The sequence below is a fragment of the Delphinus delphis genome, chromosome 14 (genome assembly GCF_949987515.2).
Source record: "Delphinus delphis chromosome 14, mDelDel1.2, whole genome shotgun sequence".
NCBI lineage: Eukaryota > Metazoa > Chordata > Mammalia > Artiodactyla > Delphinidae > Delphinus > Delphinus delphis.
Genome location: NC_082696.1, coordinates 28,095,772 through 28,100,985, shown reverse-complemented (window position 1 = coordinate 28,100,985; position 5,214 = coordinate 28,095,772). Strand labels below are relative to the sequence as shown.

Below are 5,214 nucleotides of genomic sequence, written 5' to 3'. Positions count from 1 at the left end.
TCAAGAGCAATGATCAAAACTGTGTGTGCCGATTATAAAGGGTTTCAGCCCCAAACCCACCCTTTATACTTGGGTTTGTGTTACTGGGGCTGAGACTCTGCAAAGCACATTCCTCCTTTGCCATCTGGCTCCCTGCTGGGCTCAACCAACAGAAGACGTTAGAGGAAGGCAGGAAGGCTAGGGCTGAAGAAAGGGCTTGCCCCTTCTTGTTGGCTTCCTATTTCATTGGCGTTGTCTCAGCAAAGGTCTCTCATCCTGGCAGAGGCAATGATTCATCTCCTGTCAGCCTTGTGGTGTCCCACACTGGTACAACCAGGGCCCAGTCAGGAAAACAAAAACAACACCAAGTTAATGAAATGAAAGATCAAATACGTATTAGAAAACTGAAAAAGCGAAAGGGGGACACTGAAGTAAAACAGATAAGCAATCCCAGGGAGCAGCTGCCACCCAAAGGCTAAAAGAAAGGAGGAGTTATCAGAACCTGGAAGCCTCGGACATCCCTGGTGGTCCAGTGGTTAAGACTCCATGCTTCCAACGCAGGGGGCGCAGGTTCAATCCCTGCTCTGGGAACTAAGAACCCACATGTCATGCGGCACTGCCAAAAGACTTAAAAGAACCTGGAAGCCTAGAGGAAGGACCCAGCAGAGCCCCTGAGGAGGAGCCATGGCTTGTTGGTACTGAAACCCCAGGAACTCAGAGGAAGAGGTTCATGGAACTGGGACTTAGCCCTGAAGTTGGAGGTGCTGCCTGGCTGGTACAACATGTAGAAGAAAAAAAAACTCAGTTTGAGCTTAGACTATGTCCATTATCGTGATTCAGGGATATCTAAGTATCTTTACTGAGCTTTTGAGATTTGCCTAAGAGAAGTTAATTTATATCAGTTGATATATTTGTTAGTTTGCTTCTTTGTCTATTTCTTTTGGCTCAAGGAGGAGGAAATAGATTTTAATGATCAAGTGCCTATAGAGAGAGATTGGAGAATAAAGAGTATGCATGGCATTCAAGTCCCAGCTTGGTCTCTTTGACAAATTTGGAATCCTATAAGGAGAGAGAGAAAATGTAAACAGGCTTAAGAGCTCATATCCATGAAGTCTTCATAAAACACAAGGCACGAGCTTCCCTGGTGGCGCAGTGGTTGAGAGTCCGCCTGCCGATGCAGGGGACGCGGGTTCGTGCCCCAGTCCGGGAGGATCCCACATGCCGCGGAGCGGCTGGGCCCGTGAGCCATGGCCACTGAGCCTGCGCGTCCGGAGCCTGTGCTCCACAACGGGAGAGGCCACAACAGTGAGAGGCCCGCGTACCGCAAAAAGAAAAAAAAAACCAAAAAAACCCACAAGGCACTAGGGATACCTCTTAGATTTCCACATGACAAAGTGTATCACAAACTGCAGGGAATGAGTGCTCTGCACCCCAGTTTCTGGCAAAAATACAGTGCCACACTGGCGTGATAAGAGCTAAATTACATATGGTGGTGTTCAGCACACAGTGGACCACTGCAATGCTGAAAATCAGAAAATGCATGTGTCTAATAGGGAACAGAGTTAAAGACGTAACTCAGAAGAGAAGTTCTTCCACAAATCTTAGATTCTTCCCTCATTATTCTCTACTGTACAAACAGCTTTTGAAGTAACATTTTGATATCTCAGCGAGGCATTCATTAAATTGCTATTGATATTTTCAGTTTAAAGCATGAACTCTTGTATGAGATTCAGAAACCTTTGTAGGTTCCCATTGATAATACATATCCCTGGTGTGAAATTTTGATGCAGTTAAAATGTGCCAATTAACTTAGACGTTACTAATTATGTGAAACATGGGAAACACAAATCACAAATATTTAGGCTAATTTAATATCATGCTTGTATTTAGGATATGCTTTATTTGGGGGGGGCCTTTCTCTCATTTAGTCTCTCATATAAAGAACCCCAAAAGTCAGCAGCTTCTGTGCATTAAGCATATGTTTTACTATGAAAAGTAGTGTGCTAAGATGTTTGAAAAGGAACGTGGAAGCTGTGCTTCCAAATTCTAACCATGAATTTCCTTTAGGACCCTTTAATCTTTAATTAGATGAAGCAAGCCTTTACAGATGCTTTTCATAGTGTTTTCTTCAGAATTTTTATTAATTTAAAGAACATTAAATGTCTAATCATGCTTTGGGGTATACACAAAAAGATATCAAATGCAACAGAACATTTTAAAACATTCTGAAACATCCCCATTCCATATGCTGGAGGGCATATTGCAGAATTATAGTGAATTCTTGGGATCGTGGTTTCACTGTAACACTTTTTATACTAACAATGGTATTTAAGCAGACAATCTGTTCAAGACTTCTGCTTGCCCAATTATTTACACTCTAAGTCTAATGTAAGCCTGACACATTTATTTCTGTGAACAGCAAGTATTTTGCTATAGAAAGAAGGTGTTTGTAAGCATCGCCACATGGTTCTAGGGATGTCTGAGTACAGTAAGAAAGTCATTTTTTTAAATTAGAAAACAAAGGCAATGTATAGACTAGAAAGAAGCAGTGCTGATTTTTGCTGTTTAAAAATGTTTTAGGAATTTTTACATTGCTTTTAACTTAAGACACAGAAGATGTATAGTATAAAAAGTAATTCATTTTTTACATAATAAAAACTTTCCGCCTGAGGTTGAAAGTATACCTCAACCCATAGGCATACACACATGTGCGCACACACACACACACACACACACACACACACACAGCCCCTCAGCAAAGGTCAAAAGATTTACTAGTTAAAGGCATTTAAAGAAATCTCTAATTCCTAACTGACCACTAAGCTACCTGAGCAGAGACTTTACTGGCCACACCCAACAAAACATATAGACCTTATAGAATTAGTTTGGAAAGTCACTACATAAACAGACAGCAATAGCAAAAACAACAAATCCTTGGATTTATAGATTTCCAGAGTGGCCTTGTTATATTATTTAAAATGTCCAATTTTCAACATAAAAATTACAGTACACACAAAGAAACAGGAAAGTATGGCTATTATAGGAAAAAGGTAGTAAATAAAAACTGTCCTGAAGAAACACAGACTTCGGATTGCCTAGACAAAGACTTAGATCAGCTATTACATATGTGTTTAAAGAACTAAAGGAACCCATACTAAAGAATTACAGAAAAGCATGAGAATGATGTTTCATCAAATAAACAATATCAACAAAGAAGTAGAAATTATATACACCAAATGAAAGTTCTGGAGTTGATAATTACAATAACCAAAATAAAAATTTCACCAGAAGGGCTCAATATCAAATTAGAACTGACAGAAGAAAGAATCAATGAACTTGAAGATAAATAGATTGAGATTATCCAGCCTAAAGAGCAGAGAAGTTGAGAGAATGAAAAAAAATAAACAGAAACTTAGAGACCTGTGTGACAACATCAGTTGTACCAAGATAAATATAGTGGAAGTCCCAGAAGGAAAGGAGACAGAGAAAGAAGCAGGAGGACTATCTGAACAAATAATTATTAAAAACTTTCCAAATTTGATGAAAAACATTAATCTGCACATTCGAAAAACTCAGTAGATCCCAAATGTGATAAACTCAAAGAGATCAAGACCTAGACAAATCATTGCCAAACTGTAGAAAAGCAAAGATAAAGAATCTTGGAAAACCAAGAGAACTGTGACTCAACATGTACAAAGGATCCTCAGTAACTGTGAGATTCTGACCTCTAATCAGAATCTAATAAGGCCAGAAGGCAGTGTGATAACATATTCAAACACTGAAAGAAAAAGACAGTCAAACAAGAATTTTATGTCCAGCCAGAAATGAAGAGGGGGAATTTCCCTGGTGGTCCAGTGGGTATGACTCCATGGTCCCAATACAGGGGGCCTGGTTCAATCCCTGGTCAGGAAACTAGATCCTGCATGCATGTGGCAACTAAGAGTTCACATGCCACAAATAAGAGCCTGCATGCCACCACTAAAAGATCCCACATGCCACAACTAAAAGATCCTGCATGCCTCAACAAAGATCCCATGCGCTGCAACTAAGACCCAGCACAGCCAAAATAAATAAATAAATAAACAATTTTTTTTTAATGAAGAGGAAATTAAGACATTAAAAAATAAACAAAATACAAAAAATATTAAACGTAGGCCTTCAAGCTGAAATGAAAGAACACTAGATAATAATTTGAATCCATATGAAGCAGTAAAAACACCAGTAATGAAAAATATACAGGTCAATATAAAAGACTACATACATGCATTTTTTTTGGTAATTCTTTTCTTCTCCTATTTGATTTAAAAGACAACTATATAAACAACAATCATATGACTGTATCGATGGGCTTATAATCTATAAAGATGTAATTAGTATGACAACACTAACACAATGGAGAGGGAGGAAGCAGAGCAATATTGGAGCAAAATGTTTGCATACTATTGAAATTGTCACTCAATACAAATAGATGGTCTTAAAACTTACATGTTAACAATAATCCCAAGGAAACCACTAAAGAAATAACAAATATTTATATATATGTATGTATATATACACAACAAGGGAATTAAAATCTTAACACAAGACTATACCAATTTAACATAAAGGCAGGTGATTATTATCAAATTTCATTCAACTCTTTGGCTTAATGTGGTAAAATTAAACCACTGAGTTCTCATTTGTCAAGATGACCATAAAATTTATCATGGAAATCAAAGCAGTTTTGAGAGTAACACAGGACATTGTTAATAATTATGTCAGGACAAAAGGCATAAATGGGAAATGTCTCTGGTTAATCGGTATGTAAGATCACCCTACTTCCCTACTTTTTTTTTTCTGCGGTACGCAGGCCTCTCACTGTTGTGGCCTCTGCTGTTGCAGAGCACGGGCTCCAGACGCGCAGGCTCAGCGGCCATGGCTCACGGGCCCAGCCGCTCCACGGCATGTGGGATCTTCCCAGACCGGGGCACGAACCCGTGTCGCCTGCATCAGGCAGGCGGACTCTCAACCACTGCGCCACCAGGGAAGCCCTACAGTAATAATTGTATTGAGTATTTTCATTTATTTGATTAGCATAGGCAGCTAATTTCAATAAGTATAATGGCTTAGAATGAATATTTCCTTCAATCTTTTGCAGGTTTTATTTACAGTTGCTCAACCCTTCATCTATTCAGAGGGAAGATGCCAAATAAATATTTACTGAAAATCAATACATTTTAACTGTGATGTAATAGC

General features: G+C 38.9%; 1 non-coding gene across 1 annotated transcript; it reads left to right on the top strand.

Moving 5' to 3' along the window:
- Positions 1–497: 497 nt before the first annotated feature.
- TRNAW-CCA (transfer RNA tryptophan (anticodon CCA)) lies at positions 498–570 on the top strand. Its single transcript has one exon. It is a non-coding gene; the product is annotated as a tRNA-Trp (tRNA).
- The last annotated feature ends 4,644 nt before the right edge of the window (positions 571–5,214 follow it).